Source organism: Coturnix japonica, chromosome 2, assembly GCF_054131305.1.
Source record: "Coturnix japonica strain WE chromosome 2, WE-NBRP24, whole genome shotgun sequence".
Lineage (NCBI taxonomy): Eukaryota > Metazoa > Chordata > Aves > Galliformes > Phasianidae > Coturnix > Coturnix japonica.
This window is the reverse complement of record NC_140664.1, coordinates 72,502,428-72,530,314: the sequence shown is the minus strand read 5'-3', so window position 1 is coordinate 72,530,314 and position 27,887 is coordinate 72,502,428. Positions and strand designations below refer to the sequence as shown.

General features: G+C 42.6%; 1 long non-coding RNA gene across 1 annotated transcript in view; it reads right to left on the bottom strand.

Annotated features, from left to right (window-relative positions):
* Positions 1 to 11,502, bottom strand: part of LOC116652909 (uncharacterized) — a 45,783-nt gene extending 34,281 nt beyond the window's left edge. Inside the window, exon 1 of the long non-coding RNA XR_004306115.2 lies at positions 345 to 11,502. This is a non-coding gene — a long non-coding RNA (uncharacterized LOC116652909). The remainder of the gene's footprint in view (positions 1 to 344) is intronic.
* Positions 11,503 to 27,887: the final 16,385 nt, after the last annotated feature.

Below are 27,887 nucleotides of genomic sequence, written 5' to 3'. Positions count from 1 at the left end.
AGTGTGTCAGTAACAGCGCTTGCCATCTGGGGGACACAGCGACACTTTGGTAGCTGCTTATTGTCCTTCTAGGGAAATATACAGTAAGTTGTGCAAATAGAGGCAGCGTGGAGACTTCCGTCTCCCACTGGCGAGGAATGCGGGTGTGGATCACACTAGGCTCCAGCCCGGCCCCTCTGAGGCACTGCTGTTGCATGGTCTGAGAACAATAACTTCAGGGAAGTGTTAAGAGATCTTTGTGATGGGGGTGGAGAGAAGAAAAAAATACCATCCCAGTGCATCTTGTAGTGCTATTTCTGGAGGTCAGTGGGATGTGCGTATGTTGACATGCTGCTTTTGCTCACCTGTCCAGGATGCTCTCAGAAGTGGGTGGCTGATGTTACAGCATGGATGGTGCAGTGGCCTTGGTTTCCCCTGAGGATGACTTGTCCTTGGATGGGCTGCCAGTTCCCTCTGTTACAAGCTGTGGCTTCTCGCAGCTGCCAAAGAGGGGAGCTCTGCAAGTGCTGTCTCTTAGGATGTACCTGGTGGAGAGACAGAGAAAGCAGCAGCAGCAGAATCTTGACAGCATCCTAAAATAGCTAGATACAAGTTTACCACCATCTGCTTTACTAGCCTACTCTCTTGGTCTTCGCACATATCAAAGTAATTAAGTGCTGCAGCTCATTTTCATGTTGTGTGGAGCTGATGTGTGCATATCCCACCCACGTTGAGGAGAACATGTATTCCCTGTGCCGTGGTTTGGAGCAAGCATCTCCTGCGAGAGCTTCTTGTGTAACACCACCTCCTTGCTGGCTATTTCTAATTCCAGACTGGCTGCTTGCTTAAAAGGCATCTTAAAAAAATAATTGCTGGGAAGCTCTTGAAGAAGGCTGCAATAACCCATCCTTTGGCACCTCCAATACAAGAGCTATACTTCTGACACAGCCTTCAGCACTGGCAGCCTTCTCCAATAGCTACGACCATGCCATGTTCACTAGCAGAGGTTATGACCACTCATCACAGCTACTGCAATGAAAACACCAACTGTTTTCGGTGTTTCGGTGGAATCTTATCGCCAGCAGTAACAAAGGAGGGAAATGTAGGTAGCCAGAAAGGACCCACGGGTGCAGCGGTCAGGCAGTGATGCTAATCAGTATTGTAAGAGTGGATTGCCTGCCCATTGGCCCTCCCAGCCCTGCTAAGTAGCAGATGCCAGTGGCAGGTTTGATGTTTTTGGACATTTTCTGCTGCTGACTGCAGCATCCATTGCTGGCGTTGTATCCTCTTTCAAAACTCAGGACAGTTATTTAGCCATCATTATCTGGAAGAGAACAGTTGCTTGTGGGCACTTGTTTGAAATTAGTTGACATTTGACAATTGTCTCTCAGTTACTACAAACAAATAAATGTTGCTTTTCTTTTTAGCTCTGATTTCCCCAGAAACAAGTAGACTGGAAGTAAGCAAGTTGTGATTGCCTTTAGCTCTGGTTCTGTGCTTCTTGTCCCAGCAAATGCAGTGTGAGTAAAGCCATTTGCTAGTGTAGATCTTCTGTACTACCAGTTCTTTATGTAATCCACAACAACCTGTGTAAGGTATGGTTTTTAAGCTTCTTGTAGTGTATCTGTATTTAAAACAATAAAATTATGTGATACAGAGGCTTGTTGTAGATAGCTTGATAAAACACATCAAAAGGAAAAAGTCACTGAAAGAAACAGGTTGGACTAAAGACAGCTGATGATCTGCTACTTGGCTGTTGTAAAGGCTGTAAATACAGGATAAGTAGTGACAGCTCACAGCATCATGGGATCAGCACATCCTCTTGTATGATAAGCTTCTGACTGGTTGGTTAGCTTTGGACAAGGAGAACTATTATCCATGCCAAAGATCAGCGTGTTTCACTCATCACATCTAGCAAGTGTTACTTAACATAGAAATAAATAGAAAACAGCACTTTCATTGTGATGGGTTGAGGTGCAAAGTTTGGGAAAGGTGTGTGAGAGGTACTTCTGGGACATAGCTTAGGTGCCAGTGACTGCTTTTTGTACCAGTCTGAGTCACTTTGGCAGAAGCAGAGCTTGGATCTGTGTTTTTTCCCAGCTACAGCCTGGATTGAATACCCAAAGCCATCTTCTTGGGGTAAAAGAGACAAGATGGACTAGGCAGAAAGCACAAGATACAGCATAAAGAATTTCACATTCTTAGAAAGAAAGTGATAAATTTCTGCCAGCTCTGCTAGGAATTAGCTTTGCATTCCTGATTTCACCTCTGTTTTGAAGGTGGTGGGAGCAGAGGCTTGGCAGGGTCGCTGAGCTCCCCAAAGGATGCTATCTGCCCTGTGTTTGGCAAGATCACACTACCCCAGGGCTCCATGGTATGGGAGCTGCCAAGTCATGACTTTCTTTCAGAAACTGGGTCCCCTAACAAAAGAAGGACAAGGAGCTATCGGAGCAGGTCCAGAGGAGGGCCACAAAGATGATCAGAGGGCTGGAGAACCTCCCATATGGGACAGGTTGAGAGAGTTGGGGTTCTTCAGCCTGGAGAAGAAAAGGCTCTGAAAAGACCTTATAGCAGCTGTCCAGTACCTGAAGGGTACTAAAGGCGGAGAATAATTTTTATGAGGGCATGTAGCAACAGGACAAGAGGAAATGGCATTAAATTGGATATTAGGAAGAAATTCTTTACTGTGAGGGTGGTGAGACGCTGGAACAGGTTGCCCAGAGAGGCTGTGGATGCTCCCTCCCTGGAGGCATTCAAGGCCAGGCTGGATGGGGCTTTAACCATCCTGGTCTAGAGGGAGGTATCCCTGCCTATAGCAGCAGAGTTGGAACTACAGTATCTCAGAAGTCCCAAATCCAATCCAAATCATTCCATAACTCTATGAACTGCACTCTGCCTTCCTTCATTTCTCAGGCTCTTTGGGATTCAGTGCTTTGTCTTAGTCTGCTGGTTTTACCTAATGTCTTTTCCAACACTCTGGACTCAATCCTGTCTTATTTTCCCAAGCTTCCCAACCAGTAACTCAGTAACTGCAGTGAGTGTTTCTTAGAGAGTCAGGCAACAAAACATTGCCTGCGGATCTGTGTATTTCAGGCATGCAACCCGCTAACACTCTTTAAAGTGAGTGACTGCCTTTCTCCAGCACTGGCAGCCCAGAATGAAGAAGACACCTTCCCTCAGGGGATGCCTGTGGCTCTGAGTGATGGGCGCCAGTGCAGCAATTAATCTGCCAGCCACTGGGACAGCTCTGCTGGAATTCAGGACAAACACATCAACACCCATTCTCAATGGGGATGGGCGTTCCATAGGGTACAGCAACCCTTTATTTCTGCTTGTAATGTCTGCAGAGGGCATGAGTCAAGACCTTGAGTCTGAGGAGAGGTGGCCTAGATCAGTCAAGGGAGATGTAAGCGGCATCAGGAACCATCTGCAAACAGCCCACAGCAGGCTTCCTTTCTCATAAAATATTCAAAATCCGCAGGATCGTCACTGATGGCTGGATTAGGGTAGGCATGAGAAGGTAGCCTCGAGCCAAATGAAAACACAGCTTTCTTTTTCGTTACACAGCCATCTCTGCTTGACTTCACCAATTAAGCCAGGCTATTCTCTTATTTGTTTGTGCATTTGCTTGGTTGTTTGTTTGTTTCAAAAGGAGAAGGGAAGGTCTTTGTTGTCCTCTCCAGTTGTAATTTGATTTATCCTGGCTTTTCGTGTGCTGTTGAGACAAGCTGAGTGGAAATTCCAGTTAGATGTTTTCGTTTGTTCCCCATTGGCATGTAGGTTACGGGAATAGAGCAGTGGGCCCATTGGCCTACATGTCATTAATCTTCCGGGAACAATGAAGAGAGAGCATTTGAATGTGTCTTGTGTTTTCCGGTAGGCTCTCTCTGAAGGATTTTTCATTTGTGTGGCAAGAATAACAAAATAAAGGGGAAGAACAATAAAAGGAATCTTTGTGAAGAGAGTGCATGCATCTATGGGTGCCCATGAGCCTGGCTAGATGAGGCCTGCATCCAAATACCAGGATCAAAAGCCAAGGTGGCAGAGGGCTCCCTTTCACAGCTTGAGAAGCCCAGATTGTTGATTAGATACAGCTCTTGGCAAGGAGCTGTGGATGTATACAACCATGCCTCTCTCCTAAAAACTTCCTGAAAGCAAGGCAGGAGGCCTTCTGACCCACCCTGGAAGCTTTCAAGGCTGGGTTGGATGGGATCCTGGGCAGCCTGGTCTGGCAGGTAGCAGCCCTACCCATGGCAGAGGGTTGGAACTGGGTGGGCTTTGAGGACCCTTCCAACCCAAGCCATTCTATGATTCTAAGGTTGTTGTCTGCCAACAAATGTGTTGCTCTCATTGCGGCTGTTGCTGGAGAGTATCCATTCCACCTGCAGGTGGATTTTTTTTTTAATTCTGCATCATTCTGATGTTTTTTGTCACCTGTATTTCTTATTCTGTGTCCTCACTGCTGTTCCCTTGTAACAGTTACCAGCTGTCTCTCTCAGAAGCTCTGTGCTACTGGGTTGTTTATATAAACAATTAGCTTACTGAATGCATGGGGAGCTGACTAGGATTTTCAGTGCAAGATGTACCAGCTTCTGTCTGCAGGCAAGTATATTTTACTTCATCATTTAGTCTAAGGATTTACATTTTGCTGGTAAAAAAGGGTGCCTGAGGAAACCTCAATATTTTCATTACAGGGCTGGGCAGGCAACAAGAATTCCATTTTGCAAAATATTTCAAGGTGTTGACACTGATGTCAAACTGGAATGAAACCAAGACTCTCCCAGATGTTTTTGCCAAAAAAAAAAAAAAAATTTTTTTAAAAAAAAGAAAAAGGAAAAAAAAAAAGGCAGGGGTGGAGGGGGATACACATGCACAATAGCCAACAGCTCATGCATGCAGATATTCACTTGAGAAGTGGGCTGCAATCTGGAAGAGGAAGAGCACTCTTACCACCAGGCTTCTCGCCATCCTGGGGTGTGCCTCCCTAGAATAGAGATACTTCTCTGCACCCAAGCAAAAAATATGTTCTGTATTCCTCATTGAAAAGCAAGCAAAAACAATAGGTCTTCAAGGACAGTTTTGGTTTTAATTTACTGCGCTTTCCAAGGAAACACCCCCTCCCATTTTTTTTTTCTTTTATCTTCCCTGCCATCTCCAATTATAGCATTCTTTTTATGTGTTCTCCACTGTGGAACGGATCCAAAGCTAGTGGAATTGCTTATCTTTTTCCAATAGAAACAAAAATAATCAGAATTATTCAATGTATAATAAGAATGTTTTGGTATTCAGCTTCCCAACAAGCCGTGTTTTGCCTTAGAATGTTACATTTCTGCTAATTCTGCAGTTTATTAGAAATGAAATGCAAGCCAGCGTCCTTGCCTTTCTGGAAAACTGATATCTAGAAAAGTGGATAAGCTCTAAGGTACAAAGAGCAAGTACGCTCCATGGGCAAGCACCACAGGGCACTCCCTTTGGGAGAAAGGAGTTGCCGGCAACTATTTTCAGTGCCCATACAAAGCCTTCTTGTTTTGAAAGCAAACAAGAGATTGCACTTGGTGTCTTGGGGATTTTCTGTCCTCCTGCAGCATGGGGGAGGAGTGTTAATCGGGGTGATAATTTTAAGGTTTTTACCAAGGTTCTATTGGGTTTTTCCTAGAGAACTTTGGAAGCGGTCTATAAGACAGCACTTAGTGAGCTCTTGTGCTGCAGTCTGGGTGTTGTGGCACTGTATTTACTCTAGAATTAAGAGTAAATATTAATGATAAAGAGAGAAGAAAAACAACATCACATGCCTGAGATTTAATTGTGTTATTTAGATTTTCATCAGTGAAGCAATTGAAGGATTAGGCTTTACATCCTGAAGCTGCCTGTTGGAATTGTGTCTGAAAACTTGTATTCAGAGGGTAATATCTGGGAAAATATCAATTCATGTGTCAGTAGGAAAGATAGAAAACATAAATGTCTTTGAAATAAAGATTGGTAAGATTGTGTATTTTAAGAGAATAGTAATTCATACATTCTGCAGTTTTAATCATAAATGATGAGCATCAGAAAGAAATTCCATACGTGGAACAGCATATATGAAAATTCAGAGTGAAGGGGCAACTGCCTGGAAAAATCTTTAGAACACATTGGAATGTATCCACAGGAAGACAAGAAAATCCAAGTAGCTCTTAAATTCTGTTGTAGTTTTTAAAGAAAGCAAACTCGAAACCAAGGTTCCAGTACTTCTGTTGAAAATATTCCTAAGAAAATTTTTAATTTTTGGTTGTATCAAGGAAAGAAAGCAACAAACCATCCAATTAAATCCTGCTCAGAAGACAATCTGCTGTTGGAACAGAAAACCTCTTTATCATAGAATCACCAGGCTTAGAAAAGATCTACAAGATCATCCAGTCCAACTGTCTACCTGTCACCAACAGTTCTCACAACATCTGAGCATTCCTTGAACATCTCCTGGGTTGGTAAGTCCACCACCTCCTCCACCCAACCCATTCTAGTGCCTGACCATGAGTAATTCCCTCCATTTTCACCACATTCCCTGTGAAAGAGAGGTGCCAGAACAGAACTGGCCCAGAGGATGTAATGGTGGTATTCGTCGCTATCAACAGGGGATGTACAGAGCTTGTCTTACCCAACCAAAACATATAAAGGCAGAAACTGCTGATTATTAGAGGTATGGTAAAGCTTAACAGCAACAAGTGTGGCCAACCTGGACACCTCCTGGGCCTCAAACCACTATTTGCAGTGTTTGTTGCTTTTCTTTATTAACTCTCCTTGAGGCTTAAGACTAATCCAGACACACCTCAACCTCATGCTCTGTTTTACCTCCAGGTCCAAGTCCTTTCACAGACTGCACTGTAGAGAGGATGTGGAGTAAAGCCTCTTTCTGGCACCATAAGCACCCCACTGCTTGCCTTTCTGGGCTCAGGAGCCCCCCTCAGAACATTCATTCACTCTTCCACCCACCAAATCTTAAGGCAAAGATGGCTGTTCCTCCTCCCATTCCATAGGCAGCTTCATAAGGGCTAAAATTCACCTCTGTTACCAGCAGCATTTCTCAGATAACAGCACAACCTGACTCACGGTTTCCTTTTGTTCCTCCCTGCTTGTGGTAGCCACCTGTGGCATTTCACCTAGCACTTGATTTGGAAGGCTTTAGGCAGGGCTCCTTTGTTTGTTGTGTGTTTACATACATAGCACAGAGTGGGAAAACCTGAATCATGGCTGATACTCCTGAACACACACACAGAAAACAACTACAACAGAGATGAGGATTCGTTGGTACTCAAGCTGTACTCAGCATCAAAACCCCCATGCAAGCTTCAGCCATATGCTGATAGGGTTAAGCTACATGTGTGGGGAAGGAGGATATCTGCCTTTGGGAAAGCCCGGTAAATCTCCGTATCTCAGCTCCTCAGAAGCATCTTTGTCCTCCCTTGTAGACTGCTGCTGCTTGTGGTGATGGAGGCCACCACACACTGGCTGCTACAGAGGCAAAGCATGGTGTGTTTAAACCCAGAGATACACTAGGAATTAAAGATAATGGTAATGCTGATGTAAGACAAGAAGTTATCCATCCATTCAAGGCTTGGGGAATATATCAGTGTGATATGAGCTTGTACTATATGTCATTTTGAATGATCTAGAAAAATATACACATATATGCTTTGTTTCCCTAATACCTTACTGATATGATACTTTTCTCCCTGTGTGACTGAGATCATGTTTCTCTTGTATCTACAATGCATGAGGAAATAATTTCCTTCCATAAACCTTCTTTCAAACAGAGAATCTTTTATTTCCTCAGTATTATCAGAGGAAGGCAGGATGGTTTAAAAAGAATGCAGCAGCTTGGAAAGAGAAGAATGCTGCTTTTATTTTTATGCAGGTGTCAATGTTCATGTGGGAATAATTGCTAGCAAGCATCTTTGGAACAAATTAACACCTACCAGAAATATCTTGGGCCTCAGACCAGCAAAGCAATTAAGCATGTGCTCAGCTCAGAACACAGCTTATTTTGCAAGTCACTTAGGAGCATAATGTTAAACAGGGCCTTAATTACTCCACAAAATCATACAAAAGCAGGGTTGGAAGGGCCCTCAAGAGATGACCTAGAGCAACTTCAGCTAATGATTCTCTAACCCTCCTCCAATGGCAGGGTCTGTACAACCTCCTCTGGAAACTTGTTCCAGCCCTGAGCTATCCCTCAAATGAGAGAGATTTTTCCAAGCCGCTAGGTTAAATCATTGTGCAAAAGGAACCAATTTTTCTGCCAATATAGAGAACAAAAAAAGCTTTTTGTTGTTGTTGTTAGAAGACTAACAGCATCTCTTCTCTCTTGTTTTCCTTTTGCTCCTGTTTCGCTATTTTCCTCAACCTTCTCCTGTATAATCCCTTTCTTACATCATGTCATCACCATTACTCTCTTCTAAACTCTCACTTGTGCACTGATCTCATCGGAGAGGGAAACAAGGAGATGCCTCACCACTGTCACACAGAGCAAGTTGACTGTCTTGTCTCACATCTACTCTCCTATTAATATGCAATGAAAAAAGGCTCTTCTTCTTTTTCTCTGTTTGCATTGAGCTCCTGATCCTCAACAACCCCACGATCTTTTCTTGGTATGCTGCAGCTCCTCTGCATATTCAGTCTCATTTATTAACACATTCAATAACACCTCATCTTTGCAGGATTTCATGCTGCCACTTTGAACTCCCCTAGCCCTTCTTTTTAGATCATTCTTTACATCTTTACATCTAGCTCTGTAAGTGCTCTGCTCGCTGCCATTCCCCCTCTCTAACAAATAAGGTGAGTAGAGCAGAGATCAGAATAAATGTGTGAAGCATTTCCTTAAATGTCAGACAGTAAATGATCAATAACTGAACTCAAGCTTCAGGTTCTTTTCACTCAGTGGCACATTCAAGTGCCATATTTTCCTGTTTTTCTTCTCAGAACAGTGTAGGAAGATGGCATCCTGCCTTCTTAATTACTAGACTGCTTAGACTGTAGAAGAAACAGTTTGACATACTTTGTGCTTAAAAATAATTAAATAAAAATCCACACTTGCTGATATTTGTCAACATAGTGTTTTCTTGAGGGTTATAACTTAGGTACTTAATTATTTGTTCTATTATCTTTCCATTTATCAAAGTCAAGCAGATTAGTTTTGAATTCCCTGGCTCCTCCTTTTTCCTCTCTGTAAAGATAGGTCCTCTCTCTGCCATTTTCCAGCCCCTTGGGATTCCCTCTTTAATCCCTGAATTCTTACAGATAATGGCTAATAGCTCAGACTGCTTTGATTAGTTCCTTAATTACAGCAGTGTGAGTTCCATCAGGCTTCATGAACTTGAAAGCATTTACCTTATCTAAAAAGGATCCAAGCAATTCCTTTTTCTATCTTTGTCTTTGCACCTATCACCTGTTAAATCAATCTCACAGTTCACTTTCTTTTTTCTTTTTTCCACAGACTTCAACAGTCTTGTTTTGGCCATTATCCGTCCTCTTTATTCAGTAAGTAGCAGGTTTTCCTGTGTTGACCTGTTGCCTCTGGACATCTGGGAAGCCCTTCACATCCCTTGCTAGCTGCTATTCATATTTGCACTTAAATACTTGCACTGTTTCTTTATGCTCATTCATCAACATAAGCCTGCACTTACACTTCTATGAGGATTGCTTTGTCATGGCAATTTTTCACAAGCTTCCCTCTGCAACTCACACTGCTTTGTGATTGTCCAGAGTCTCACACAGTGACTTTTCTGCACTTCTCTACAATTTCTACTTGCAAGACACGACTTATTACTTCTGTGATGCTGCTGAAGTTTTCTGTCTAGAAATAGCTGGTTTTGTTGGTTTATATGTTTGTTTTGTAGATGTTACTCTTTTCTTGAGCTTGACTGTTGTGTGACCAACATTATCCCACTTATCTTATGTTTGAAAGCTCACTTGCATTTCATGCAGCACAAAAACTATGTTCTCTCCTTCCCCAGGCAAACTCTCTTCTTTCTTAAAATCAAAATGTTTTGCTATGGTGTCCTAAACATGATGAAATATGTACTGCCCTATTCGGTTAATTACTTATGTAACATTTCCCTGTCACCAGGTCTTCATTGCTCTGAGATTTGCAGAACCTCAGACCAGTTCATGCTGCAGATGCTTCCTTGTCTGCTGAGGTCAGATTCAGTGCTACTGGTTTCATTATGAGATGCAGAAGTCAGTAAATTAAACCTTTCACAGAATGATATCACCTCCAAAGTCTCACTGACCCAGTTACCTTCCCATGTTAATCAGAGTACTGCTGCTTCAGTTCACAGTCCACTGAAGACCACACAGCATCTGATGATGGCCAAAGGCCTGATGGTCATCCCACTGTATGTGTTATCGTCCTCTAAATGTGTAATTACATGCATGTACTTAAAGGAGACTTCTCTAAGAACTTAATACTGACAAGATTTGGCAGTTCTGAATACTCTGGGCAAGTGCTGTCTTTGCATTGTCTAAAAGCCTGATGCACCCAGGCTAACATCCTTAAATATATATATATGTATGTGCATGTGTATATTAGGGAGTCAATAGTCTCATCCAGAGCATAAACTGGTTTTATAGTAGAGGGCTCACCTTCTGTTATGTAGTCAGTCTAAAGCAACATTTCTATCCAATGCTTCTCTTCCTATCTGCAATGTATTACCAAATGTGCAGATCTCTGCTGAGGGCTGAAGCTTCCCCACATGACTGAGGAGGGGCAAGGAGTTCTCTATGCTCCTACTACCGCCTTTCCTGCCTTACCTATGGATCCAACCACTCCTTCACCAAGCAGCTGTTGTGAAAACCCTTCTTGCTGTGTGTGTGTTGCTTTGGTGGCTGGCACCACCACTTCGCTCTGCCCATCAGTGCTGCCGGCCCCGTGCAAACCTTTGGAGTCCCAGATGGCTTTATCAGAAGCCTCCCTGCTCCTGTTTAACAAGTGCCATGGTTACAAGCACCGCTAGACTGATGATATTCACATGCAGGAAACAATGCAGGGAAAACAGGATTTGCACGGCTCCGGCTGCACTGCCCCAAGAATTGCAGGAAGCGATTGTACTTTATGAAACCGTCTGTGCTCCACTAGATTGTCTATAGCTTTTAAGGTCAAGCCATAGCACACCGCGTTTGAAATGCCTTTTGTAATAATGCAGACTGTTTATGAGCCGGAGTACAGGCTGTATTGTTTACCCTAAGCTTTGGTTAAAAGGTGCTATATTTCAGCCTGTTTTGCAGGATGGCACGGGGAATCTATCATGGGCCTTTCTGGCATGAGCTTGGGCTCAGTTCAAAGGGGGAATGTCCATCATGTCAACTAAAGCATCCCCCAGCATGCAGAAAGTCACGCAGCCAGCACTGCCACTGCACCGAGCAGACAAAAGAGCTGGGGGGAATCAGAAGGGTATAAGTGGTGCCTCTCAGAGGTGTGCTCAACACTGCCAGGAGCTGTCCCACATCCTGGCAGGCACAGTCCCCAGCAGCCCAAAGGTCATGCTGGAGTCTGGAAGCTGAAATAACCTGGAAGAAAGTCTGGAAGAGAAATAACCCCCTTCAGAAAGCAGATTTTGGTTAGAAATCACAGTAGGTGGGCAAAAATAGGTCAGCAGTGCAGGGGAACATGGACGAAATATCCCCAGGGTGGCTCAGTGCTGGTGCTTGGCTGGCAAGAGCCTGGATGGTGGGCATAGTCTGCTCTTGATCTTGTTCCTTTTGCTTCATCTGCATCACAGAGACATCTCCTGGCCTCATAAGGAAGGTACTTGGCTTGGGTTAGGCAAAATCTCCTCCCAGACCAGGACCAAACCAGAGAAGAGCACTGTTTTCCAACAAATAACATATTAAAAGGGGAGTGAAGGGAACACATAATTAACATTTGCCGCAGATGCTGAGGGATGAAACACTTCTGATAGACATCTTTCACATCCCATCACTCCTTTGAATGCCCCCATTTGCCTGTTTTATCCACCTGTTGGATCTCGACATGAATAAAAATGTTGGCCTCAGCTGCACTCTGTGTTCACCTCCTCCCACATGCTCCATGTCCTTCTGTGTCAGTCTTGGTGTCCAAAAGAATCACTCAGTTTCATTCCCCTCTCTCTTTATTTACATTACAGCACCTCATGGCACTGAAACTTTTGAGGAGCTTGACCAGTAATCCATATATATTAAGAAGGCACAACTGAGCTGGACACCTACACACGTGATAACACCCATATGCATGGATATAAAAGCTTCTGAGGATTTAGGGACAGATCCACAAGGCGTGGGGATGGAAGAGGTGGTTCAGGGTAACAGAAGATCTTCCTCAAAGCATTAGTCACTTTAAAACAATCTTGGCACAGGTATATCTCGTGTGAGCAAGCATAAGGATCTGGGCTTATTTTTATTATTAAGCGGCTAATTGTGGTTAATGCACTAGATGCTGTTCAGACATAGTGTGCCATAGCCTCTAGGGTATTTAAAAGCAGAAAAGCGAAGAGTTAAGACAAAGCTGACCTTGAGAATAACATTGGCTTGACTGGCTCCACACATACATCTAAGATTAGTCATGAATGAACCTCAGTGGACAAAGAAAAATGCTCAGCTCTGGGTAGAGCCCTGTTTCTATTAACGTGCTACTCTTCTTTCAGTATGCATTGAACGGCTGTGACGACACCGTATTGTTTGTTATGGCAGGTTTCAGATGGTTATTCACAGTTATCAGATATGATCACTTGCTCAGTTTCTTCTTAGTTTTCTTCCTGGAAATGCTTACCCAGGAGGATGACGACTGCATTCCTAGAGAAATACACGACACTTCTGAGGTTGAGAAATACATCCATGTGTGCTCTGTGTGTGAGTAATGAGGATAATGACCTCACGAAAGCATCAAAGCAACACAGCTTTCAGACTTGGTTCTTTTTCTTCATTTGGTCACTTTTTTTGTGTCTGGTAGGATGCACAGATAAATGAGATATGCTCATACTGAAGTACTTCAGCTCTCACCATAAACACAGAGTGTTTTTCCAGGGAAACACTGCAGTGCTGGACTAGGAGAGCTGACTGAAAAACAGAGATATGCAGCCCAATAAAGCAGGAATTTGCAGCTTAAAGGGGAAATATATCAGAAGACATATAAAGACTAAGACTGAGTAAATGAGAAAACAATTGAAAAAAAACAAACACAAACAAAGACAAACAAACACTTTTTGGAGGAGTTCCTGGAAGAACTTGGACTTCCTAATTTAGGGCTAAATTAAAGCCCTCTGTAGACAGAAATACTTGGGTCAGTTAGAAGATGGAGGTGATAAAGCTGCCAAGGAAGAGAGGAAAGGAGCACCAAGGCTGTAGGCCAGAGCCTCTGTCCAGAACAAAGCAGTACAGAGCAGCTGTCGAGGGCTCTTTCCTTCCTTGAGTACCCATGAAAAAGGAACAGAAATTGAATGGAGGCTGTAAATGTTATTCTCAAGATAAAGAGAGGATTTTTTCTCTTTAGGTTCATAACAAACCTCTGTCCCAGCATTCTGAAGCCTTGGAATATTATCCTATCTCACACATGTATTTATGGCTTCTGTGACAACAGGAGATGCAGTCAGGATTTTTATATGAAACCTGAAGCCTCAAATTCAGGCAGACTCACAGATAGTGACTGGGAGCAAACAAGTAGCGGTAGGATTGCTTGCCCAGTTGCCTACTTGCAGACACCTCTGATGTTTCGGTCTCTTTCTCCTCTTGTCCTGTGCATAACATGGGAAGACTGCAGGTCTTCCCTTTCCTCATCTTTCCCCATGTCCATTCCTGGTGCACACTGTAGGGATGTCTGAAGCTGTAGTTGATGAGTGAATCCCATGAGATGACCTGTAGTTCGCAGCCACCTCCAGGGCATAGCGCTTTGGAGAACATAAAAATAAAATTCACAGATTACACAGGAAACTCCAGCAGTTTGGCTGCCTGCTTGTAACAACAGCCTTTAAGAGCTCTGCTTTGCTTGTGACCAAGGCAATTCCAAGGTCAGCAGATCATAACCTTTTATCAAATGATAAATATTTGCCTTTATAACCTCAGCACAGCCTGTGCAAGTGGGGCAGGAAGTTAACTTCCACCAAAATATTCTTGTTTGTTTGTTTATGATGAGTGTCCAGCCTTGGCACCAGGCTGTGCTGAGACACCTAACTGTGCAGTTCAGTCCTCCAGCCCTTCACTGCCATGGAGATAACTGACTGACTTTAAAGATCAGCTTGTGCTTGTAAGTCACTTCCCTAATTCAAGAGCTTAGATCCATAGCATTTTTCACATCTGTTTTTCTTACAGTATTACAAGTAATTCATACAGTTTTAATTTTGAAGTACAAATATTGAAGAACATAAACAGTTTTACAGCGTAATTATGTTGTCAAATGTTTATTTTCTATTGTTTTTAATTTTTATTGCTGTTTCTTGTTGTTAATTGCTTGCTTTCAGTCAACACTTTAAAGCTTCTGTGACATTATGTAAACTCATCCTTACCAACCTCAGAAGTTCACAGTCTTCAGCTCAAAAACTGCATTGCCTTTATTTTAAATGTCATAAAGAATCTGAGATTCTCATTCCTCACATTCTGCATTTTCAGCCTCTTGGAGGCAATCTAGTGGCATTTCCAAGCTTTCGCCTACAGCTGCACAGACATCCTTTCTCTAAGGGGATGGCGAGGAGCATAAGAGTGCAGAAGCTGGGTTGGTTTTGATTGGGCATGAGCTATTTCCCAAGTCACAACAATTTTGGTAGCACTGATAGTGATTCAGAAGAGATCAGACCATAGTAAAATCAAAAGAAAGGGCAGTAGAGTTGAGATACGTATTTGCATTTAGGCTGTAGAATTGAGATACATATTTGCATTTAGGCTGTTCTGCAAAGTGGTTGGGCCCTCAGCGCAATGCTTAAAATAAATAAATGGAGGAATGGGATGCATAAAACCCAGCAGGAGTGAAAGTACTTTCCTCTTTTATGTGAAAAGTTTGCTCAACTGCAAAAAAGTCCAGCCCAACAAATGGCTGCTAAAACAGACATTTACCTTGCACTCCAGCAACATGAAAGAAGCCCGAGGAGAGGTTTTTTTTGTGTGTGCATTTTTAGTTAAAGTGTGTGGAGAGTTTTAAACAAACCTGAAAGGCTGAAATCCTCTGCCACCACCATATATCCACCTGGCTTAACAAGAAAATCCCTAAAGTATGTTTGTTGACAGACTAGTAACAATTGCAGAGTTAATGCTGCTATTTACCCCTCTCTTTTCTTTTCTTCTGCCTTTTACCCTTGATGCTTGCAGAAGCTTTGCCTGTATGTATTTTATTTGCTCACTGATTTAACTCAACCCTGTTTTAAACCAGAACAAGAAGAGTAAATGAGGCCTAGATTTCTTATTTTTGTTATGATTACTCTTTTTTTTTTTTTCCAGGTACTGTTTGTTCGGAGATTAGGGAAGCCAGGGGAAAAAGGGACATTTGAAGTGTGTCTCCTAGGATGCCTTACTAAAGGATGGCAGTTCCTTATCACTTCTCATCACACAGCTGTGGCCTCTTAATTCCTGTTGTTTCTCAATATGCATTCTTTAAGCATTTCCATGTTGACAGTGATATAATTTGTGGCATGCCCTCCCCTCTTTCCCTTTCTGTTTTTCTCTTATCAGATTCGTTGTTGCATTATTTTTTGTTCTAGAGTTTTTTTCTCTGAATTTGTAGGGAGCTATTTTTATGTTCACAAAATTTTAAAACGGAAGAGAAAATAAAAATGAGATCTGGATGGAAGAATAAGCCGCAGATTTGGGGAATGCTGTCAGGCAAGAACAGCCTGGACTCTGGATGCTTCTCAAAGAGCGTGGCCTGGTTTTAAGCATCTGCTTTTAAAACTAAAATGAAATGTATGTGGTAGTCTTGAATGGCTCTGAGAACTGGAAGTGATGAGGTTGCAGTAACTAAGGTATGAAATGTATAAAGTAGAGGCTCCATAAGATGCTCCTTGATCTCCTTCACTTGAATACAAAACTGTACAGGAGGCTGAGAGATGAGCACTGGAGGTCACTGCTTCTTGCTTAAGTGCAGACCTTGAGTTAGTGGAAGAAAGCCACAGGAAGGTCAGCAATACTAGAGAAGCTTTTAGAGTGAGGTAAGAGGACTAGGAGAGAGTGAGGACTAGGAGCTTTTCTCTTTCTGGTACAGGGATAGGGCCGCTTAGAAAAAGACGTGTCACCACCTTGTGTGGTTTCTTGGCCTTGTGTCTTGTCTGTTTGACCTTGAAGATGGGGTCACATGCAGTTCCTCATCGTCACCACAGGGAGCCTCTGGAGAACGCAGCTACATCCTTGAAAGGTTATGGGACTTTGAATTTCCCTTTTTCAGTAACTGACCATGGGTTTAGGCACCTCATCTCACCTTTTGTTTTATGTTTTGCTTTTGCTTTTTGTTCACCATGACAGCACGCACGCGCAGAGTAAGAAAATAGGAGAATGGGGTTCATTAGGAATATAACAGCTTGATGACAAATTAGTCAGTTACCAAAGCAGTAACTATTAAAAAGAAAAAATCCTTCTCCCCCCAAAATTGCTAGATGTTTCTGCCAGCCAGCTCATAAACTGAATATAAATTAAATAACAGTTTGCAACAGAGCCAATAAAGTTGCTAAAGAAAGCATCAACAGAACATTTCCGACATAATAAGGAAGAGTTTTTAATGGCCAAGACATTACAGCACCATCTGAAATTCCCCAACGTGTCTGTCCTTAGAAGGTCAGCACAGAGAATTATTGAGCAAAGCAAAAACAGGTCTGCACAATAGAAACAAACACAGGCGTACACAGAAAGGGTGCAACTTGGTTCTTGTGCATTGTGTACCCATGGTGTGCCCATTTCCTTGGCTTTCCCGCTGTTTTCCTTCCTTCTAGGCATTGCTACTCAATTTTCTTGTCACCACTGTGGCAGAAGGGGAACTCTTGTCCTCTTTACAGTCTTTCTTCTCTCAGTGAAGTATAGTTTTGTTAGTTGGTCCCTTCTCTTACCTTTCTCATTTGCACTGAAATGTTTTCCCCTCTTCCTAAAGTTTACTAGCAAGACATCTTTTTGTCATCCTAGAACGATGCAGCTATCATTGTGATAGAGTAAGGGAAACTGTTGATCACAGCCTGAACCTCTGATTGACCATCTGAGGCAAGCAACGAGTCAGCTGCGGGAGCACAGGTGAAGGTAACTCAGCTGTGCTTTCAGATAGGTTGGAGCTTGACTCCTTCTCTCCTGGATCCCTTTAATGGGCTGACCACCACCAAGGTAGTGTTTCTTTATGGAGAAAATATGTTTTATAGGCTAAAACATATTTCTGGATTTTATGTTGCTTGCTTCTTGTTGTGAGGATTTTTATGGAGACATTTTCCACCTGAAGGAAAAACTGCTGTACCTCAGAGTCATTTAATGGCTTTCTTCTGGTGAATTGCTTGCTTCAGGTTTATTTGATGATTAAAGATAGATAAAACCATCAGATGTTTTTTTTCCCCCTCACTGTAATTCTAGACAGATTCCTGAATCTTATGATTCAGAGAATCATATGAAGTCACCCTGTAAGAGGGTCTCGGGAGATCATCTCCTGCATCCCTCTGAAATGTGGTATTCTTTGAAATATTTTGCTGCAGGTTTATTGGATGTATTTTTTGATCCTTTTCAGTGTATGTTAATCAAGATTTAACACACAGCTCCTTGTTTGCTCCTCACAGATTGCATTTCCAAGCCTTTTGCCATTGCTTTTGCTCAGCTCTGAGCCCAGCTCAACTTGCCCATCTCCTCTCTGAAGTATATTGTCCAGTACCAGAATGTGTTCTGGTACTTGTACTTGGCAGCACTTAGGAGATGAATAGCTACCTCTTCAACCAACACTTTAGGTCAGGAAGTAGTTTTGAGGAGATGAACACAAGCGTTGCGAGAAGTTGAGGGCTCACCAGGGAGTTTGCTATTGCCCCTTCCCTTCCAGTACTGCTACCTGCTTTGGAGATGAGTCCCCTTGGCATATTAAATATGCAGGGAGTTAGGCACCAGAATGCTCTTCTAGAAGAATATGGTCAACTCTTAGTACTCACAAAATACCAAATAACCTTACAAGCATCTACTTTTTCTTTCCTTTTTTTTTTAATTGATTCGGTTTCAGTCAGTGAAGTTGTGGTTTTTGTTTTTTTTTTAACTCACAACCACCTGTCTCTGATGATACAGGTCTGCCTTGAGCAGATCTCATGCTCAGCCTTGGCAAAAACTTGCAGAGCAAGTGCAGCCCTGTCTTACTCTGCCTGTAGGAAAACTGTTTTATGTGTACTCTCAATGAGCTTTCTTTTCTTACACTTTTAATATACCTCCTCATATTTTCCAATGTTTTTATCCTCAAGAAATGAGGCATAGACCAATTCTGCTCTCTGAGGTGCCTTTTAAACTAAATGAAGACAAAGCAGTGCAAAAAGTACTCAGATATGCTACCCAGAGCCAAGTTCAGGCTCTGACCCTGTACAAAGCTGTTATCCTGTGTGCCAGCCAGTGCTTTAAGCATCATGTTGTTTGGTCCCTTAGAGACAACAGCCCCTTCAGTCAGATCATACAATGATCAGCTTTTCCATGAATGCTTTAGGAAGCTGAAATCCAGGAGAAAAAGTGTTACTGCCAAGCCTTGCTAGAAGAGATGTTTACATCCTTGAGGAAGCAATGCTGAGGCTGCATAGTTTTGGGTGATTAAACAGCCTTGCTATCTTCCTGCATTCAGGAGATCCTGTTTTCAGGCTCTCTTGCCACAACTGAGGTACAATACCCCACGCTTGGGTCTGTTGAACCTTACCTGGGCCCACTGCTCAAGCCTGTCTAGGTCTCTCTGGATGGTGTCCCCATCCCTCAGGTGAGTAAACCACACCACACAGCTTGGTGTCATCCACCAACTTATTGAGGGTGCACTCAATCCCATTGTCAACGTCACTGATGAATATGTTAAAGAACATCGGTCTCAGTATAGACCCCTGAGGGACACCACTCATCACTGATCTTCATGCAGATATCAACCCACCGACCACCACTCTCTGGGTGCTATCTTGCACAACCAGTTCCTTGTCTGTCAAACAGTCCATCCATCAAATCCATATCTTTCCAACTTTGAGAGCAGGATGTTCTGAGGGACTACATCAGAGGCCTTACTGAAGCTCAGATAGATGACATCAGTGGCTCTTCTCTTGTCCACTGACACAGTTATACCATCACAAAAGCAACAAAGTTGGCCAGGCATGACTTGCCCCTGGTGAAGCCATTCTGTTTGTCCCACATCATCACCCTCTTTAGTAATTGTCTCACTTTTTGTGATGCATCAAGCTGCATATGCTTAACTGTAGTTAGATAGATTTACTCTTTTCTGTTTTCCTGTTTCTTTTTAAGTGACTTTTACACAATTATTTAGTCAGTGTTAGGAATGTTTTCTTACTGAGCAAAAAGTTTGAAACGTTATTGTTAGCCTAAATAGTTTTCTTTTCACATGAAAAACTTTCCTTACTCTTATTATTTAACGTTTTTATTTCCTTGTATGCTAATTCCTAGCTGTGGACAGGGGAATATTCCTCTAGCTGCTCCTTTGGATGGCCACAGCAGTCTTGGAGCTAAATTGAGGTGTTGGTGCCCTCTAGTGAGCACTATCTAATTTCACGAAGAGTGCGTGCCTCAGAAGTTGAATGTTGCTACGAATACCTTCTTCAGCTTGTGCTGTTGTTAGAACTAATTATCAGGTCTCAAATAGTAAGAGGTCCACACCTCTGCAGCCCCAGGGGTCGCTGTTAATGAACCAGAATGAGCTGCTCATAGTATATAATTTAGGAAACACATTTAGGAGCATTTCTTGCGCTTGCATTACCTATGAGAAAATTGCTCTTTTCCCAGGCTCGCACAACACGTGGTGTGCATGTTCTGAACATCCATCTGTTGTCACCCAGATGCTCTTTCCCCACCTCACTGGGGCAAACTTGGACTCCATGCCTATGCTACCTTTTCCAGCAGCACTGCATATGCCCAGTCAGTTATCTCTTCTTGTCTGCTGTGATTTTTAAGTACCTCAAGGTCTGGACAAATTATTTAGTATGTGTGCATACCATGGAACTTTTCTCTTTGAGTTACCAAGGAGAAACGCTATGATACTTGGCATTCACAAATGGATCCAGTAGTTAGCTGCAACTGGGTGAACAAGCCATGGTGTAATGTTCACTGGCCAGAAGGATGTCCCCTTTAGGATCAGTAAATAACAATCTGAAATCTCTCTGAAATTCAGGTGGCAGGAATGGGATTTCTGCTACATTTTCCTGAAGGGCTGGGCCAATCTCTGCAAGTTCTTCTTGAAGAAATTTAGGCATTTATGTTTACATACATTTGAATTAATAGGATACATGTACAGTGTGCATTTAGCTTGGGAAAATACTGAGTGATGTTTCTCTGGTTGACTTAACTGAGGCTGGGATCTGCAAGGACTCTGAGGAATTTGTCCCTCGTGCTGAATCATGCAGGAGAAGCCTAAGATGTACCCATGTGCTTTACTGCTCTGCAGAGTACAGACAGGGAAGCAATGATGGCAGTGAGCTTAAAAAAGCAGTTTGCTGCAATCAGAGCTGTCTGTAACATTGTGGAAACCATACACAGCACAGTGAGCTGCCCCAAAGAACTGATTTTTTCCATGTGGATATGAGATCCTGGCAGCAAGGGGTCCCCCTTCCTGTCCCTGCAGTCCCCCCTGCAGAGGACAGAAGCTGCCTAAACTCGGAGGTGCTACTAGATACTTCTAGCATTAGGCATCTTCTGTCTTGTCTGAATAAAGCATGTTTCCAGGTCTCACTGAGACTATTGAAGGCAGAGGCACAGTTCCAAGGCTCGAGGAGATGTGGGCTGTGAGATTAAGTGATGGGGAAATGAGAGCAGTCATGTTGTCTGCGGCACAACAGCCTCCTAGTGACAATCTGTGTCACAAGCAGAAAGCATTAAAGTGGCAGGGATTTGTCCTTTGTGTTCCTTGTTCATTTTTATCCAACGCTTTCTAACTCCTCACCACTTGAATCGCAGCTTAATGCCAACGTCCAACTCATCCCTCAGTGCCCTGAAGAGGTCCTTGGAATGACAAGGGTAACAATCATCATGCAGCTCCTCCTCCTGAAAAAGTGCACAACTTGCCAAAAAAATCAAAACTAATCCACAGTTCCAGCTATTCTAGACAACCACAATCTCTCTGTATTCTATACACTCCAATGTCAGGTGGATGCTTTTTCTATTGTATTCAGGGCTGAGCTTGGCTGGTGGTCATGCTTCCTTACTCACAGACGTTGTTTCTGTTTGATAGGGATTTCACACACAGCAAACCTAAATCAACTGGAGAGTGCTTATGCAGTGACTACTCAAGTGACACCCATGAAAAGCAGCTGACAAAGTAACTGCATAGAATGCACTTAACTGGTGTGTTTTCTGGGGCGCGTTCGGGTTAACTGTGTGGGTAGGTCAAAACCAGACTTCTCTGACTATGGCTCTCCCTAGCAAATCCTGTCATGATCCTCCCTGTCAAGCAAGCAGAATCTGCAAGTGGAGGAGGAGAAGCTTGGCAGAGCTGCGGAAAATTTCAGAGGAAACTGTCAGAAAATCTCCAAGAATTACAAAATTGCCTTTTTTTACAGGAGTTAAAACACTTTTCAAAGGGCAGCACTCTTGAGCTATCTGCATACCTACGTGCTCTCATAGGTGAAAAGGTAGGATTTAGGCTTCCTCTTAATTTGAGGACTGCTGCAGTGTATTCAGATGACTCAGTTGCATTCAGTTATAGGTTTGCCTGTTGGTGAGAAGAAACCATTTTAGTTACTTGAGAAAAGCAAGTCTATAAATAGCAGTGTGATTCTGCCACAGATGGGTAGAAACTCCATCTCTTAATCTGAACATTTCATGCTTTGGGGCACTTGAAATATGAGTCTGACGTTTGCATCATTAAATGTTTAGAGTCCTCCTACACAAGATTGTAAAACATGCAATTTTCAGCAGATGTTACTTTAGTCAGATTCTCTTCCCGTTTCTCTGCCTCTCTTTATTTCCCTTTCTCCTGCTGTTGGAGTCGAAAGATTTTCACAGAAAATTATTTTTATAGATGTTTTTATTAGAGCACTATCCTTGCTAAACGCATCTATGAAATTCTCAATTAGATTGTACCCACCTACAGACCCTGTGGTTTCCTGCTAGATTTTTCAATCTTGATTTCAAAGTTTCTCCCTGGGTACACTTTTAAATGTCAAATTATAACTTTCAGCCTGTGATGTTATATATAGTAATTTCATCCCCTTCCTTCCAGCTTTCGGAGGAAACTTTTTCTTTCCTTTTGCACACACAACCTCCACAAGCTGTCTGATGTTTCCTGTCATAGTTCACAGAGAAATCTCTCTGTGGAGAGATGCGAACCATTAAAAAAAAAAAAAAAATCAGCAACGAAAGGAGATCTTTTAGAATGTTACTATTATGTAAGGGGAGCAGAACTATTATGTAAGAGGAAGAGTGCTATGGAGAAGAAGCAGCACAAAATAATCTGAAAACTTAACACCAGAGCCAAGTACAGAGGGACAATCACCTTCTCTACTCCCGCTGACTACGCTATTTCTGATACAAGCCAGGATGCCATTGGCCTTCTTGGCCACCTGGGCACACTGCTGGCTCATGTTCAGCCAGCAATCAACCAACACCCCCAGATCCTTCTCCTCTGCTCAGCTTGTCAGCCACTCAACCCCAAGCCTTGTTGCAGTGCATGGGGTTGTTGTGACTGAAATGCAGGACTTAGTTTTGTTAAAGCTCCTTGTCTGTGCTGTCCTGTCAAGCTTATGCTAGAACAGTAACTTACAGAGGCCTTTTAAAGGCTGAAAGCAAGCACCGTCTAAGGCTCTTTCATCAGGAGTCTGCATCCTGCAGATGGATGAAAATGAAAACTGGTAGCAAAATCCTGGAGAAGAAAGGTTGTTCCTCTGATTCAGGCTTCCTGTCACTCCAGCAGTCAGTAAAAGTACTGTGCTGCAGTTTTCTACCTCATTCGCAACTGAACCTGCTTTGCTTGTTTAGCATTTATCAGGTCTATACTTTTACTTTGCATGCAGACTATATGCTGGATTTACAGAACAAGCAAACCAAAATGGTTTCCTAGCTCTGTTTGTAGGAGTCAGGACAGAAAATCTTTTGGGAAAAGAATTGGAGATTTAATATGGTAGCTCAGCTCCTGAATACATCATTCCTGAAGGTATTAACAGAAAGATCAATTTAAGTTTCAGTGCTGCTAATGAGACCACAGAAGCATTGTTACTATATGCAAAACACTTAGTTTATACTGCCCTCTTCTGTAGTACGCTGAAAATTAAAACATAATTAAGTCCAGGAATTGCTCCAAGAAAAGAAATCCTATTTACTATTAAGGATCCTTCTGTGTCACGTTCTCCTTCCAGGCCAGCTTTTCCTTCTGGTTATTTGTGCAAACAATGTCCGTATTCAGAATATAACATTGTGTGTTCGCCCTTTCATTCGAAGTTGGCCTTTGCTAATAGCTGTACTGCAGAGTAGGTGTCGCTTCTCAAAATACCGCTGTTACGTAAAGCCTGATTGATATGAGCTAAGGTGGGCAGAAAAGAGTTATCAAAATGTGACTGTTTGAAAGAGAAGAATGTATTTTTGTTTAAAGCAGTGGGAGGGCATAATTACCTGTGCTGAGGATAGGAAAGATATGAGCTCACTTTGTCGACGTTAAGGTCTGTGAAGTGCAGACCTCCCTCTTTGTGTACTTTTCTGTGCCATGCTGCCCTGAAATATTCAAGAGGGGTTTCCAAAATCCCACTGCAGTCGTAACATAAGAGCCAAACAATGCCATGCTGTTTATCCAAAGAGCATTAGCGGTCAGTGTGTTTACACCACACGTGTAGAAGTCTATGAGTGCTGAAGGATGTGCAGTGAGCAGCTGGCTGGGGCAACTTGCACTGGCATGGAGTGGCAAACAGGGTGAGGAGGTCCTGAATGTCCCCAGGCTTGGAAACTGTTGAAAGATGAGGTGAAAACTGAAAATTAAAAGAGGCCCCAGCACCCAGGGCTTGGTAGTTCATATTCAAGGCATGTTGCTCGCTAACATATGAGAGAGAAACTGGAAAGTGATGCTTTAAATAAAGATCTGGGCAAATTTCCAGCTTCCCTGTTGTAGGAGATTTGGGTTTGATCTACAGCTGTGTTTGAAAGGTAGCTCTCAAAGTCTTCCCTTTATGTCCCTAAGCCAGTTATCTGCAGCATTTCACTCCTCTGAGACCCTGGGAACCCTGTTCTCTGCAGTTTCTCTGCCAAGCTGTCACCCTTTTGGCAGGTGTGTGCAGGCTTTCTAAAGGTCTGTTTTGACTGCAGAAGGCTCTCTTTTAGTCCTGTGATAAGGCCTTGCCATGTAAATGCATTAAATTCCATCTACCAGGAAGCTGTTTTGCTCACTCAGTAAATTGTGGAGGAGAGCACGAGGGACTCGTACATACACAGCATATTGCAGCCTTCATAAATACTGGAGCTGGTGTTCAGATAAAGAAATCCAATAAAAGACACTGTTTGCTGAACAAGTCATTTTAAGATACATTTTCATTTCTTAATGATCATTCAATGACCAACTTTCTGACCAATTAGGAGAACGGCTGGTGCAAACTGATTAACAGAAACAGTACTTGGCATTTTTCTAATTATGCTTTACAACCAATATTCTCACATAGATACTATAGTACAGCCGACCTGTACGTGTACATAATTATTTCAAAGTAACCTGTCAAAGCATTTAGGTGAAATAATGATGCCTTTGAATATCTTAGCCACTGGTACTTCAGTGACTTTAATACTACTATTTGTTCCAGCACTGCATCCTGAAAAAACACATTTAGCAGACAGAAAGCTCTTTCGTCTAAACAGTACCGCATCTTTTCACAGACTCATAGAATCACTCAGATTGGAAAAGACCTTAAAGATCATCAAGTCCAACCATACTACCCTAACTAACAACCATATGCTAAATCACGTCCCTGAGCACCACATCCAAATGGTTTTTTAAACACATCCAGGGATGGTGACTCAACCACCTCCCTGTGGAACCTATTCCAGTGCTTAACAACCCTTTCTGTAAAGAAGGGTTTCCTGATAACCAACCTAAACCTCCCCTGGCACAACTTGAGGCCATTTCTCCTCGTCCTGTCATACCTCAGAAGAGACCAGCCCCACTCTTGCTGTAAGCACTGTTCAGATATTGGAAGAGAGCAATAAGGTCTCCCCTCAGCCTCCTTTTCCCCATTCTAAACAGCCTCTTTAATTCCTTCAGTCTCTCCTCATAGGGCATATTCTCCAAGCCTTCTCAAGTCTTGTTGCCCTTCTTTGAACCTGCTCCAGTACCTCCATGTCTTTTTCCATCAGGCAGCTTTCCAGACACTCCTTCCCAAGCCTGTAGGATTGCCCGGGGTTATTGTGACTTCCCCCACTTTGTATAAATACCTGGGATTGCCCCAACTCAACACTGTGCACTTGGCCACGTTGAATCTCATTAGGTTCAACATTTCTTCTCTTTTGCCTCTTGCAGTGAAGATCTTCCAGAATTTTTATGAAAAAACTGGCAAATTCCCTAAATACTTTGCAATCCATATTATTAGGGTCTGCTCAGCTCTGATTTGTATGATATATATATGTATATATATGTATGCATGTATATATGATGTTTTCTCACATGAATTCCCTTGCTAACTGCTCATATTCCGTCATAGTTTTATAGTTAAATTTAGGTTTGTCTACCATCACTCTGGTCACATTTCCTAGAGAACACGAATTCCCTTTTGTACCACTTGAAAGATAAAAATAATAGTAAAAAGAACGATTAAAAACTAGAAATGAGTTCAAACAGAAAAATTCAGATTCAGGCATAAGTTCAGTCAAAGTTCAGGCGCAGTCCACCAGAGGTGCGAAGGCTCATTCCCCCAGCCCTCATAGTATACGTGGATGTGCCCTGTGATGAGTTGAGTCACCTTCCCTGGATGTGTTTAAGAGTTGTTTGGATGTGGTGCTCAGAGACATGATTTAGCAGAGGCTTGTTAGAGTTAGGGTACTATGGTTAGGCTGCAGTTGGACTTGATGATCTTTGAGGTCTTTTCCAACCTGAGTAATTCTATGATTCTATGATGGGGAAGAGCAGCTCCAGCACAGCAGTGAAGCAAAGGTATGAAGACGTTTTCCCTGTTGTTGACCAAAGCATAGTATATTCCTCCGCTGGGAGCCAATGCTCACCAGGAGCTACATCTTTGCAGTGAAAGAAGGGCTTTCACAATAGAAAGCCTCAATAGAAGCAGTTGCTATGTGGGAGGATACTGAAAACAGTGATTGGTACCCACGTTCTTTCTTGTGTCTTCTCTAGTGCTTGAACCCCAAGCACTGCAGGAACTTTGTGTTTTTGCAGCTAAGTCCATTACCCTCTCCTCTGTACCTTATTTCCAACATATATGTGTCATGATGGCTTCCCAGCCTAAAATGTGCTGGTGTTTTGTCTCACCACTGAGAAAATAGAATTAAGAGTCCTTGTTAAAACCAGCCCCTCAGGCTGGCACTTGCCGAAACTTGTCTGAAATTCGTCAGTGGTTGAATCTAGTTACAGTGATAGCAAGAGAAAACACAGCTGCAAAGGGAGACTGTGTCTCACCACTCTATCAAAATTGGGAGATGCTGTGAAGTGCAAATTTATTTGTGGTCAACATCACACACCGAATCTTGTTTTATTTTTGTTGTTGTTTTTGTTTTAAGGCCCTTGCAAGGGGAATGGTTGCTAATGGATCTCGTGCAGCCTACCTCCCTGCTCTGTTTTCTAAGTGTGTAGGTAGCGCAGAAAGCCAATGGAAACCTTTTGTACTTTTGTAAATTGAAAGAGAACAGCTACTGTCTGTTCACAAAGATGAGAGCCAGAAACTTAGGAGGAAAGTACTGTTAACAGCTGGCTTCAGAAACCTCGATGAAAGAAATTCGATAATGAAAGCCACAGTCATCAGAGAGACAATAACACAAAGAGGCTGAAGGCAGGATTTTTTTTAAGCTAGGCAACCACAGTGGTTAGAAGTAGACCTTTCAATGTATTGCTGCCTGCCTGCACATGTTTGCTGAGGTGAAAAGGACACTGCAACGTATCCTGGAATTGTGCATTGCTCTTTATTATGATGATCAGTGCTACAGCAGTGCCTGATAACTCTAATGAAGTACCAGGACCTCATTATAGAAGTCAGAGTGTGAAGGGGAAATGAAGAAAAAGTAATTTGGCATTTTAGGCAGAAAAAAAGTATGAAACAAGCACTCAGAATGCAGGCTTTAAAATACTGATTCGATGAGAAATGAAATGTATGAAAAACAAAGATGTTCTTCTACATGTCTGTGTTTTTGACTAATAAAGGGAGGCTTGGGGAGAACTCTGAGAATGAAATGAGGGGAAACATTTGACCAGTAGCAAGGAAAATGTCTGAGACTACTTAAAAAAGGCTTAAAGATGCCTTTCAGAAGGGCTAGGTCTGTTTACAGGGCAGAGGAAATTGAAGCATCAAGCTCTGTAAAGATTGTTTCCAATTCCTTTCTCCACGTTCACATGTTTCTTGGAGTCTGGTCATGGTGTTTCCATATCGTTTCTCCTACTACTCAATATCTAATTGTCACCGCTATTGATCTCCTGTCCAGTTGTTTGAGTGTTCATTAACTGCAGCACACAAATCATTTAGGTGACTTTGCCCTCTCTGCTTAGCAGATTGGCTTAATGTGTGCATGGTGTTTCCTTATCTTGTTTGGTTTGGTTTTTTTTTTCCCTAGATGAGTGCTGTCATTGGTTTACCGTCATTCCTCCCTCTGACTTT